A 14,610-nucleotide genomic window follows, 5' to 3' on the forward strand; every position below is an offset into this window, starting at 1 on the left:
TTAAAAGAGGAAGACAGCTGCGCAGATCAGAACATTCCGGCATTGATTTAGCCTAGATGAATAGTAGAATATATGCCAATTCCAGCCCAGTTATCATAACAACCTGAAAGACGGTGAAATGATTTTCTAAGGCCAAGAAGTTTGAAAGAATGAGTGCATGTGGAGGTTTTGAATGATTATACTCACATCATTTCATTTCCCCCCCATATTTATTTTATGAACAACAGTTATTTGGGCAGATATACAGATCCAGGGAACGCTGAATGGTATGTTCCCTTGATCTATCTGAAAGGTAGGAGGGATAGTACCACTTCCCACCTATGTTAACAGATGATATATGTAACGTATGATAGTTTTAAACAATCACTTTCCTAGCCTTATAATTATCACTATTAAGACTTGGGGAAATAATCATGCTATGTACATAAGTCTTCTGACATGCTTGCTATAAATATCTTTGAATAAGCTTCAGGAATGTGTTGAAAAGGGCAACAATTGTGCAGGATGCTATATTGGTCACAAAATTTAATCCTAAATCTATAGCAAGTCCCTACCCCTCTTAAGCAATTCATTTAAGTCAGAAACCACATCATTGCTCAAAACGTTAGAGGTGGAGAGAAAAACAGTGTGAGGCAAAATGGCATACAGCAGAGAAGCATGTAGTGAAGTGGATTTAAAGGACAAATTCTCAAACTGGGCTGCAAGGGTTCAGATCCCAGCTCTGCCAGGTGCTGGGCACACGAACTTGGGCAGGTGGTAAAGCGTCTCTGTTCCCACATTTTCTCACCTGTAAAGTAAGGACAAAAGTAGTGCCTCCTTTATCGAGTGGCTTTGAGTATTAAATGAATTTTATATATGCAAATCCCTTAAAACAGTGTCTGATATACAGTAAGCACCATGGGTTAGTTATAGAAGCAAAGAACGTTTGGAATATACAGTTTTACAGGGGGAAAAAAAGAAACAAAAGAAACAGAATGGAAAGAAAGAGAGGGAGGGAGGAAAGGGGGGGAGACAGAGAGGGAAGGAAGGAAGGAAGGAAGGAAGGAAGGAAGGAAAGAAGGAAGGACAGACAAGAAATGCTTTAGAATTTTTCTTTAGGCTGGTGATTTTCAAAGCTTTTCTATTCTTCTTTTTAGCAGTAGAATTATGTTTTAAAAATAAAATCATATCGGGGTGCCTGGGTGGCCCAGTCGGTTGGGCGTCCAACTTTGGCTCAGGTCATGATCTCACGGTTCGTGGGTTCGAGCCCCGTGTCTGGCTCTGTGCTGACAGCTCAGAGCCTGGAGCCTGTTTCAGATTCTGTATCTCTCTCTCTCTCTCTGACCTCCCCTGCTCACGCTGTCTCTCTCTCGCTCAGAAATAAATAAAAAATTTTTTAAAAAATAAAATCCTATCACATCCGAATATATAAAAGTTGAAAGCAAAACAGAATCGACTGGAGCAGGTGGAGGCCAAACCATCCAGAAATCCCTGGAGTTGCTCCTGAGGCTCCACAGATGAACCAAGAGGAAACCCAGAAAACGATAAACCGTGAGAAGACCATGAATCTTTGCCATTTGTGTTTCCCAGCACAAACTTTTTGGGGAATAGCCTAGACCTGAGCAAATAGAACCAGAAACACCAATGGAGAAAGACATAGAGCCTCTCCTTGTGTCCAGGCCGGCATCTCACTGCAGGAATCAGTTCTTAGATCACATGGGCTGAAAAAACTAAACTCAGACGGCACCGTGAGCACCAAGGAGGTCGTAATGCCAAGGTCCCCTCTTCCAGAACTCTGTTTAGTTATCAGATGTTCCTCTCATGGATCTTCTTCCCAGAAGGGAATAAGACATATGGAAGATTGTATTGACATATTGAATAAGACATATTGAACATTGTATAATGAAGCGAAACGATCTCATCCAGGCAGTTAGGACACATTCCTCAGGTCTTGGCATTCAGGGCCCCTCAGGTAATAGAGCCCCAGCTATGCGCAGGTAAGTTGAGTCTGATATCCCACCAGTAATACAATGTCTGAGGATGACAAACACAGTCCCTAACCAATTGCTCTTCCTTACGCTGACTACAGTCTTCAGAAGATGATGCTACTGCTCACCCTGAAGCTGGTGGTGGTGGTTGTGCCCTCTGAAAAGCGTTGCTTTGACCTTCAGCCAGGAGCATCAGTGCTGTTTCTCTCATATGTCTGTCCAGAGATTCATTTCTTTTAAATGAAATTATTTCAGTGTTTGGCAAAGAATTATTTTAGTTTCAACACTTATCTAGTAGCTCCTTTTGAATATGCCAATAATATAATAGCTGTTTTTCATGTATGTTCTAGTTCTTAAGTTTGTAAGGATCAAAAATCTTTTTTTCTGCTTTTTATCAATGAAATATAGTTGGCGTACAATGTTATATTAGTGTCAGGTGTCCAACACACTGAGTCGACAAGTACGTTGTTACTTGTTACTGAGTAACAAGGTATGTTACTCAGTGTTAACGATGATCAGTATAGTGGCCATTTGTCACCAGACATCATTTTCTCTAATACCTCCAGCCTTCACCTAAAACATTCATTTTCACAGTTTGTGTAATATAGAGACTACATGGCAGTTTTAAAATGTAGTCCGGCCTAGATTTAGTTCTGTTTTTATTAGGGCATCAAAAAGTTTTTCTAATTGTACATTTTCTGTTATATTACTTGACACTGGTGATGCTTCACTAAAACTTTTCTAATTGTTCTTCCTTTTTAATATATCCCAAAGATTGAAACTTCTTTTTTTTTAAATGCAATTTTAGTTAGAATAGTTGAGTTTTATAGGAAAGACTTTTCTGTCAGCTGCCAGAATGTTTCTATAACACATATGCAAATCCCCCCAAATTATTATTTTCCAGTGCTGATATATCAGTCCAATATTCTATTTGCTGTCTAAGAAGACAAAAGCATATGAAATAATCTGAAAGCCCCTCACATAAGAAGATGAGGTAGAAGATGAAAACTGGATGATTGGCTGAATAAATGTAACCTTATAAAGAATGGAACAGTTGGGGTGCCTGGGTGGCTCAGTAGGCTGAGTGTTCGACTTCGGCTTAGGTCATGGTCTCGCAGTTTGTGAGTTCGAGCTGTTGGCCGGCTCTGCGCTAGGAAACAACTCAGAGCCTCAAGCCTACTTTGGACTCTGTATCTCCCTCTCTCTCTCCCCCTTCCCTATCATGCTCTGCCTCTGTCTCTCAAAAATAAATAAATGTTTAAAAAAAATTTTAATCAATAAATAAAGAATGGACCAGTAATATGAAGTCTAAAATCCCTGCACCATATTCAACATATGTAGATACGAATCGATAGGACTGAAAGAAAAATATTTACTTAGATTCTTTTTATTTGCTTAAGTTTTTATTTAAATTCCAGTTAGTTAACATACAGTGTAGTATTAGTTCCAAATATACAATGTAATGATTCAACACATCCATACAACACCCCGTGCCCATCACAACAATGTGCTTCTTAACCCCCATCACCTATTTCACCCATCCTTCCCCTCTGGTAACCATCAGTTTGTTCCCTATAGTTAAGAATCTGTTTCTTGGTGTGCCCTTCCCCCCCTTTTTTACCCTTTGCTCTTCTGTTTTGTTTCTTAAATTCCACATATGAGTGAAATCATATGGTATTTGTCTTTTTCTGACTTGATTCTTGTAGTGACCATACATCACTTACTTTGGTTACTTAAGCATCTGCACCCCTCTTCATGTTTGGAGAATTCCACAGTTTATCATTTTGGGTGGACAGCAGAGGTCATCTTTAGAAAACAGAAATGACAGCTGATTGCTTTTCTGGCATTCCTTCCTCCTAGGACTCAGAAGCTGATGGGTTCTTCCTATCAGAGACACCCAAGCTGACTTTGACCCTGTGGCTAATGATACAAGAGAGCAGGGATGAAGGGCTCTCTCTCCTCTGGCAGCAGGGCTGTGGTGGATGCAAGGTTGAACATCTGACCCAGATCGTGCCACTCTAGAATCTGGTGCTTAGCAGTAGGGATAGCAGTCTGTTCATTAGGTATGTTCTGAGCCATGCCTTGTTCAGGAAGTTTATTCTAGGGTTTATTCTTCTGTTCCCTTAGTAGATCTGTGAGCTTAAACTCCATTTTGCTTAGTCTTCTAGACTTGGCTTTCCTCACTTTCAAGCAAGAACCATGAATTAATAATTTAAGATCTTTAAGGTTAGCATTTACTTATATATCCACCCCAATTTTTCAAATTGACTTAGTTTTACTTAGCCAACAACACCTAGCTCCTTACATATGAGGACTTAGTCTTCCTTTTTAAAATATTCAGTGCCCAAATAGCACAATGCCACCTACGTATGATGTGTACTAAATCAAAACTGGTCAATTGATTGAATAGTTGGTCAAAGACAAAAAGAAAGAACATTACCCCCTACTCCCTCTTTGCCATGTTACTCATGAAGATGTTTCTAGGTCCTTTACAACCCACTGGGCAACAACAGAAGGTAAGTAACTGCTTTAAAATTTAACTAAACCCATAATTGGCTATGGTTATCAGCCCTCTTCAGAGTTTTCAGACTAAATGTAAAATATTAAAAAAGAAACTAGGATAGAAATTTATGTATAGCACAGCACATTCACAAAAATCAGTTGTTCACACAGAAAGTCTGGATGTCCTTGATTTTCATCACCACCATTATGTTTTCTGAGGTTCCAAACGTGAAAATGAAAACACTCACATTAGGTCACCTACAAGTTACTAGAAAGAAACTTCCAAAACCAGGAGATAATCAATGACCACAGCATCTTTCAAAACAGGAAGAGGAAAAGCCCCAGACCACAAAGCTTAATAAAATTAAACTTAGCAAAAGCATGATTATCATGATTTCTTCAAATACAAGAATCCATCAAATCTTGAACCAAGAATTGGGGTGTGTCAAAGGTTCTGGTAGGAGGTGCTCCACAAGTATTTGTCCAATAATGAATAAATTAAATGAATTTTCAAAATATTCCATAATAATAGTGTTATGGTGAGAACAAAATCTAGATAAATAATCTTCCATACCGTCCTGTGAAATTTAATCAACCATATTATTCCTTTCCTTTCCATCTGCCATTTATGATCTTCCTCTCCTCTTCCTATCCCCAAATATTAGGTAATGTGTGATCTTGCAGTCCCCATGCAAATCTAAAAATTGCAGTGGCTTTGAAACAGGTTGCAACTTGTAGAAGATAGATTTCTGACCATTTTTAAAGTGCTGTAATTTAACCTTTACTAATCTCTCCATCCGTCACCCGCAGATCATGATAATCACTCTGCACATGCGAGACTCAACATATTGATTCCCGGTACCATTCTGCCCCTCAGCTGGGTGCCTTTATGCAGTGCACAAACCACTTAACAGTGTGCTAGTGGTCTTGGTCATTCCTGCTCTATTTTTCTTTACAATACTATTGCTATCAGATGTACTATTTTCTTGTTTATTCATTTCTTATCTATTTCTCCCACTTACATAGCAGCTTCAGGAGGAGACGGGCTGTGTCTCTTGTTTGCTACTGTATCCCTAAATCATAGAATAGTCCCTGGCACATGGTAAGTGCTCAATAAATATTGAGCATAATAATTATTTGTTGAATAAATGAATTAATTAAATTATTCTTTAAAATCCTCCATAAATAATAATGCTGTGGTCAGTGTTGAATATAGAGAGTCTCCTATATTCTCCCTTTGAAACTCCCTCTGCCATTTTGCTCCCATCCACCTGCCATTAACTCCGTTTCTCTTCTCCTCCCCATCCCTAAATAACATGTGGTGTTGCAGGGCCCCATGCAAATCCAAAAATAGAATGGTTTTTATCCATTGGCTTTGAAACAGGTTGCAACTTAGAAAGAAGAGATTCTTCAATCTATTTTTATCTATATTAAAAACAGTTTACCTTAGCATTGCTCTGCCTTTCAGGACGTGGCTTGCAAATGTCTCTCTTGTGCCAGGGCTATGGAACCCTAGGCTGAATAGGGGGTGGGGCTGTGAAGGCTCAGTTACGTGAATGAACTGGATCACAGTGAAGAGAGAAGGCTCCACCTCGCGTAGTCAATCCAACAATGATAAATGCTGCATTTTATTTTCCCAAGCATCATCTTTCAAGAAAGCAGTCAAACAAGTAAAAATTGGATATCTCAGCATAAATAATACTTTATCTCCACTTGTCACTGATACTTGCTGCTAACAAATTGGTATAAATATTTGAAGTGCTTAAAAAATGTGAAGTCATTGTGCTGAAACCAGTGAATACATTTTGGAAGAGATAAAATGAGTTTGGTCTCAACATGAGGAAAGACACTATCCTGTAGAAATGGGGCTTTCCACATTGCAGTTATGGTCCCAAACTTCTTTGGAAGAGAGGGAGGAAGAAAAATAGGTAAGAATGAGACCAAGGTGGGGCACTTGGCTGGCTCAGTCAGGAAAGGATGGGATTCTTGATCTTGGGAATGTGAGTTCAAGAGCCATGTTGAATGCTGAGATTACTTAAAAATAAATCTTAAAAAAAAAGAATGACAAAAAGGTAAAAGTCCAAAAGTCCAATAGAGACATAAGACATTGATATCTTTATCCACTCCTGGAAGCAAATGCCTTCCATATCACTCATTTGGACTCCTCTTTAACTTAATCATCTCAAAGATAGACTTAATTTTTATTTCACCTAGCTATTAAAGTTATTGCATTAAATGTTTGTTAAGGAATAACACCTTTATTACTTTTTAAATAATGTTCTAGAGACTATCCTTTGATGTTAGTAAGTTGGTTAACAGTAATAGCAAGCCTTAGATTGGTAAGAACAAAATTAAACATACTATACAGAGGCAAGTGACATATACAGGCTTCTTTCAGCTCCCTTGTTCTTTTGAATCCAGGATCTTGAATTTGGCTCTCAAGAGAAGCCCTCTTATTTAAATAATTATACAAAATTCTCTGAAAAGTAGCTGTTAGTAATTAGGAAGCTTTGCCATCAGAAAGACTTAGGTTCCAGTTCTGCCTCTAAGATAATATAACCACTTTGTGCCTCAGTTGTCTTATCTGACAAATGGGGGGAAATGAAACTACCTTATGAGTTTGTTTTAAGAAATAAAAAAGGTAAACTATTAAAAAGCACAATAGTCAGCACATAGTAAACATTCAACAACCATTAGCTATTATAATATTATTGTTTCTATCCCTCCAAAACATATGCCAGACTACCCCCAAGCTCTGTGGTTTATTTGCTCCTCCTTGAAGATCTGAGTCATATGAAATTTGACTCTAATTCAGCTATATTTCCTAAATTAACCATCTTATGTAATTAGCATCTCCTGATTTGTGTGTCTGGGTATTTTTTTCCCCTATAATTATCTTTTCTTTTTCCTCTTAAACAACATTGCAACCCACATAGTTTTTCAAATTACAGCTTTCATAGCCTTAGCTTATAAAACTGCTCAAATGGCCATCTTTTTTTCTTTTTCAATTGCAATACATCAAAAGACCAAAAAAAGGGAAAAAATTCCTTGGGGAAGGCTCCTTTCTTCCTCAATCATATGTGAAGGTCCATCCCAGATAAAAGGGATAAAAATTGGTGTAATGTGGGCTTTGCCCCAACAGTGCAATGACCCTACTTCTCTCTTTCACTCTCAGCTACTTCTTCAATTTTTCTTAATCAGAACTTTGTAACTAATGAAATGGACTCATTTCAAATGTCATTGGGGCACCTGGGTAGCTCAGTCGGTTAAGCACATAACTTTGGCTAGGGTCATGATCTCATGGTTTGTGGGTTCAAGCCCCATGTTGGGCTCTGTGCTGACAGCTCAGAGCCTGGAGCCTGCTTTGGATTCTGTGTCTCCCTCTCTTTCTCTGCCCCTCCCCCACTCACACTGTCTCTCTCTCTCTCTCTCTCTCTGTCTCTCAAAAATAAATAAATGCTAAAAAAAATTTTTTTTAAGTCATGCTGACCTTTGAAATAAACGAAAATGAAAGTTATATGCCTCCAAGCCACTCATTCTCCAATCATGAACACTGAGGCGCACCAGGTACTCTGCCAGATGTAGAGACTAATTTGGATTGTAGAATATGAGATGCCAAAAACTCGGAAATGAATACAGCTCATTCTCCCATAACCGTATGGGTTCCTGTTGGGTTTGTTCTGGCAGGTGGAGCATAAAAGAAAGGGGGAAATGGCAAGGCAAAGGGAAACTTTCTTCATATCAGAAATTTACATTTATAATTAGTCCCAGAGAGCAGGCACGGTGAGCACAAAATAGGACTATGTGCTTTCGCTTTGTTTTTTGCATCATCCTTTCCTCTCTGCTTCAATCCAGCTTTATTTTAAGAAAATAAAATCTGAATGCTGAACTTTACCAAGAAAATGTATTTCACTTCAAATGAAAATCCGGGAGATTGCTGGTTCTTTAATCAGTTATACAGATATCCCACTGAGTAACAACTTTAATGGATGACACAGGAATGTTTCAGCAGATAGATTATCCTAAAACATTACCATGTCTAGTGCACATTAACATAACTTTCTCAAGCTGTGAAATTAATGAAGAGCTGCAAAGTTCGCTGACTCCATGTTTTTCTAAGATGACCCTTAAAAGAAGACTCTACACACAGTTCTCTCCGGTGTGTTAGTTAGGCCTTATAATTTAGAAGCAGTTATTCCTCCTTTCTCAATCTCTTGGACTGAGAGTGGCCATCCACTTTAATGAAGCCAACCAGTATTAATGTCAAAGTCCCCTTCTCCACATGAATTACTGAACCCCAAAATTCTGCCTGAAATTGGGAAATTGTGTATCAGTTATAAGAGATGAAGATATTTTTCATAAACTTTTACTGAAATTTTAGCATACAATCAGGGACTGAGTAATCATGTTAGAAAAATTATATCATCTAACAATCCCAGGAACCTCTGCAAAAGATCCTGAGATTTCCCCATTTTCTCAAGTGAAACATCCAAATGTCAAGAGGGATATCCCAATATTAAGTAGCATGCTTCAAAATAGAAGAGGAAAACTGATCAGATCTGATTGCAAAGTCCATTTGCTTCACCAGTGAGCTGTTAAAAGGGGAAAAATAAAAATAATTAAACATGTTGAGTTTAGCTCATTATAAGTTAAGAGAGTGTAGGAATAAAAACATCTACAAATATTTCTTTTTTTAAATTTCTAATGTTTTATTTATTTCTCAGAGAGAGAGAGACAGACACAGACTCTGAAGCAGGCTCTGGGCTCTGAGCTGGCGGTCAGCACAGAGCCCGATGTGGGGCTTGAACCCACAAACTGTGAGATCATGACCTGAGCCGAAGTCGGACACTCAACCGACTGAGCCACCCAGGTGCCACTACAAATATTTCTAAGTTACAAACAAAGAGGGGAGAATTAATGTGAAAGAAGAGGAATAAGGGAGATGTGATGGAATGAAATCAGACAAGGATGAAGTCTATCTGTATCAACTGCCCCATCCCTTCCTGTGTGAAAAATAACCATGCTGAGAACAGAATAAAGGACTCTTTGTTTCCATATGCAGAAGACAAAGCATCTGAAGCTGAGTGTTGTAGCTGCCACTGTCTTCCTGTTTCCCTGCTTGAGGGTCCAATTAAAATAGAAAAAGGCTAGAGTTTGTGTTTTTCCGTTACCAATAGCTATATATTATTCACTTTGATTTCTCTAGGTATAAAGACAGTCAGGCTTGTGGGAGGGAAGAAGCAAAGAGACCAGTGACTGCCATCTGCTCATATCATAAGGGCAGCCTGTCAACAGAGTGCTTAATAAAGCCATTTCTTTCAAGAATGCTTATCAACGATAGAGGCTGCAGGCCACTGAACCCTGTGCAGAGTCGGAGATGGAATTCCTTTACACCCCTCCCTCTTCGCAAATATCAGTGTCACATTTTCCAGTCTTATCCACAAGACACCAAACACCCTTGTTATTAAAAGCAAATAATTCCACCAAGTAGCTGGAGAGATTGAATGTTTAAACACTAAATGAATATCCAAATAAATCAATATTTGTGTCATTCAATAGGTTGTAAAGTAGTAATCAAACATAAGGTGGTATTAGGATACAGATCGCTCGTGTGCATTATGTTGTTACAGGTTCTCAACAACTGGATGACAGCTGTGTTGACTGTATTATATTCATGGTTTTCAGATGACAACATGGTTTCCCAAGTACTTTCTAAAAGGTCTTGAGACTAGGAAGTAGTATAGCTTACACTCAAATGTGGCTCTTTTATTCTCATCCAGAAATTTCTTCTCTGTATCATAGTTCCGTCATTTGGGTTATTTTTTGTTGTTACATAGGTATCTTCAAACATAATTATGCTTGAGAATCTTTAAACACAATTATGCTTGAAAGAGGTGGCAGAATATGCCACCTCAAAATCTGCTACTTTGGCATGAGGATTATTTTGAGCTAAAGGCAATTGAGATGAAGCAGATCCAAGAAAAGCTCTCTGTCATCCTCCTATTTGCCTAAAGCAGGACATAAATCTGTCAAGGTGTCCCCCTCTCCTCTCTCTGCCAGAAAGGATACAAGTTAATCACGGGAGACAATTCTAGATCCTGATCAGCACCATGAGGGCACCAGAGGAATCTGCATAACAACCTTTAGTAACTAGTACTTACCTTCCATAGGTTCCTCACATATATTTAACTTCCCACAGTTTGCTTCCTTCGGAAGCCTAAATTCCTTTTCCTTTGTCTTATCAATTCTCTAAAAATGTATTGTCCTTGTTAACATGCCGTATAAGCTCAAGTTCTAACCACCTCTTTGAGTTATTCATCATTGGGTTTTTTCCCATGTGATGTGTGCTGCACACAGGAGTAAACTATTTTTCCCTTGTTAATCTGCCTCATGTCAGTCTAATATGCAAGGACCCAGCCAATAAGCCAAAAATTGATAGACAAAAAAGAAAATGTTTCCTCCCCTACTTTAGTATAATTTGTATTAGTAATATTAAAATAATCTCCCTGACACATTCTCTGGTATTAGTTTATTAATTAAATGAGAACAACAACCTTAGATCTTCAAAGTTCTTTACCAACCTACTATTTTTTAATTAGTTCATGTGTGCTTATACATGCCAACACATCACACCAATAGTCACTTCTTTTCATGTCACTTTTTATACCTCTAACCCAAGAATTTATTCATATCTGCCTAGAATAAATATTATAATCTCCCTCATTCTCTCGAAATCTGAAAAAAAAACTAATAATGTCCTGAAGTGGAAGAATTTATTCAATGTCCTTGAAAACTATTACCTGACTTTCTTTAGCTATGGCTCAGTGTCTTTGAATATGCTGTTTTATGGGTCTTTGATAATCTCATTGTATTAGAAACTTTCTAGAGTCTGTATACTTTATTAAAGCCAAGCCCTACCATCTACCTTTTCTGTCCAGGTGAGAACTGACACTCTTGAAACTAGAATAACCCAATGTCTGAGCCAGAACTCCCTTTCTTTGCAAATTACTCACATGTGTCCCAAACTGCTGGTGAGTTGGTGTTGAGTGGCTCTTGGATTTCTTTGTGTAGTTAGCCCCTACACTCCAAGCCATTGATTTACAGGTAATGTGGTGTGAAGCTTGCTTTTCCAATTGGAACTCTCTTTTCAATTCCAACCTTAGTCAATGGTGATTGAATGTCATCACCTATAGGGTATTTTTGATCCTAAAATGCCACAGAGCATTCATCTCAGAATGGTTCCCAGGAGGTGACCATCAGCATCTCAGAAACCACTACCAGCAGCATGGTTCATCAATCAATATATGCAATATTTTCTTTAAAACTCTGAAATGAATCCAAGTTTTCCCAATCCTCAAGCCAAGTCCAGATGCATGGAAAATGTTAGCAATTTTTTTCCTTATAATTGGCTCTGTTTCATGCATACTTTGAAAATATTTGGGTTTTCAGGAAAATAATGTATATGGTGGTTTCATTTGGTGGCAACCAAACACACACACACACACACACACACACACACAGATGAAAACATGGGAGCTATGGCTGGCTGTTCTTTTCCACCCATGTATTTGTTCAAGTCTAGATGATTCTGGGGTATGTTTTTGTAGGGACAATGACAGCAAAATGTTCAAATAACCAGAAACACCCAGCATTCTTGAAACTCAGTCAACTACTATGAAAAAAGTAACTATGAAAAACGAAAAACTTGGACACTATAATCTGGACTAAGGAGTGTCATCCTGTAGAAGAAAGGTTATTAACCAAACTGAAAATCTATTAACCAGAATAGGATCTTTTGAGCTGCTAAAAAGAAGGACAAAGCTGAAAAGGAAAGTTTAATCTTTATGAATTCATAGTGAATAAAGGGCTATTTTAACACTGCTACTCATAATTTATACTAACAATTTAGGATGTTTAGGAAAAGAGGAAGAAAGTGAGGCAGGGAGTGGAGGAAGGAGGTTGGGAGAATAGAAGAATGGAAAGAAGGAGGGAAGGAAGGAAGGTAGGAAAGAAGGACGGACACTGGGGTAGCAATCGTATGTTCATATCTGTTAGCCATTGCTATAATAATGCTTCAATAACAAATAAACACAACCATAGTGTCATACAACAAATATTTACATTTCTGCTCACAAGTTTCTAGGTCCTTTGGGGTTCAGTTCAACTGAGCTCCAGGCTAAAATAAAGTCTGTGTATCTCACCCTGTATCCTACACTGAAAGGGTAGTAGCTGCCTAGGATATATTTCTTTCATGTTCTGGCTACTCTAGAGAGAGAGAGAAAAATGAGTAAAGAGTTATCTTTGCCCTTGTGGAGCTAATGAATTATCTATGCTGAGAAATAAAGAAGAATAGTTCAGACTAGACAGTGAAAAAGAAAAAATTTGGTTCTTCCACTTTTAATGTCTTTATAAAATAATGGATTTACCTTCCTAAGTATGGTTCTGCAAAAACTAATGCTAGAGTTAGCAAACATACACTGATTGTTGTTAACAGCAAACAATTACCCATTGCCTTTTACCCCAATCCTCTCAGACTGTCACACCTGATATATTAAGTGTGAAAGGGTAAGGGGATATAATGCAACCCCTAAAATGAGGACACTGCAGTGCTCTTCAGAAGGAGAAGACACCTGGACAACACCCCATCGAAACACAGGCAACTGTTAGACAGAGGGAGAAAAGTTTTGACAATAAGAGAACAGGGCAGTTACTGTCCAGGAAATATTTGTATTATTTTTACCAAAAGCAGACAAATGTTACACATATTTAAGGAGGTTGTATAGAGTAGAGAAAAGAATACTGCACATCTAAGATTCTTCCATTTCCATTTCCTTGAAGTGGATTAGAACTTAAACACTCAGGAAAGAGACTTAATGTAGATTCTGGTCCTTGCTCTACTACTAGTTAGCCATGTGGTCTTTGGCAAATCACCACAACTTCCAGGGAAGTTGTTTTCCCTGGAAACCTTCTCTGATTAGTCTTGCCCTCCCAAAGCTAGTGTAGACGAGATCCCTTTATTCCTTTGTATCTTATTTTTGATCATTTTGCCTATTGAATTGTTTTATAATTACTATGGATTATATTTGCCTTTTGTACTACCCTGCTTCTTGAGATTAGTCACTGTCTTAATACACTTTTGTAGAATAAATCCAGAAAAGAAAATCAGACTTCCTGGTGATTGGTCTGAAGCACTCACACTCTATCATAGGCTCTTCTGAAATTGTGTGAAAATCTTTAAGTTCATTTTGGCTGAGGAAATCCCAACATTTGCTGAGAACAACTCTCACTCACTCTCTGCCCCATTCAGTATGGTAATTTCTACTATAGGACCCAAGTCCAAATTCAATAGAGTAGGTTGGTATTTTATTCTTCAATATTGCATTTAAATCCTGGTTTGGTTATATGACTTTGAAAATAAAACTCAGGCCTTTATTCTGCCATCTTTTTGTTGTTTGCAATTAATAAAAACAAACAAATTGAAAATCTTGATGTTTCCTGGGCTCACAATGACTCTCTCCTTAAAACAGCCTTTTTAACAGACCACTGGTATGACCTAGAGAAAACGCTTGAATGCTGACTTTAGAAGAAAATTGAAGTTTTATTTGATCTAAGGCTTTCTTTTTTTGTTGCTGTGTTTTTTCCCTAATTTGAGAAAATTGAGAAGCTGAGAGATAAATTAACTTGCACAAAATTACCCAGAGTATTCTAAATTATAGGGCTGGACTTTAAAAGTCTAATGTATAGAAAGAAAGAAGGAAAGAAAGAAAGAAAGAAAGAAAGAAAGAAAGAAAGAAAGAAAGAAAGAAAGAAAAGAGAGAGAGAGGGAGGGAGGGAGGAAGGAAAGAACACAAAGATTAAAAGGAAAAGGGAGGAGCATTGAGTGGCTCAGTCAGCTCAGCATCTGACTCTTGATTTTGGCTCAGGTTATGATCTCACAGTACCTGAGTTCGAGCCCCACATCGTGCTCTGTACTGACAGTACAGAGCTTGCTTGGAATTCTTTCTCTCCCTCTCTCTCTGCCTCTCTTCTGTACTTGAGAGTGCACTCTCACACACTCTCTCTAAATAAATAAATAATTATTTAAAAAGAAAAAGAAAAAAAGGAAAATGACTCAGTATCTTACTTCCTTGAATGCCGCATA

The sequence above is a fragment of the Crocuta crocuta genome, unplaced genomic scaffold (genome assembly GCF_008692635.1).
Source record: "Crocuta crocuta isolate KB4526 unplaced genomic scaffold, BGI_CrCroc_1.0 scaffold186, whole genome shotgun sequence".
In the NCBI taxonomy this organism is placed as follows: domain Eukaryota; kingdom Metazoa; phylum Chordata; class Mammalia; order Carnivora; family Hyaenidae; genus Crocuta; species Crocuta crocuta.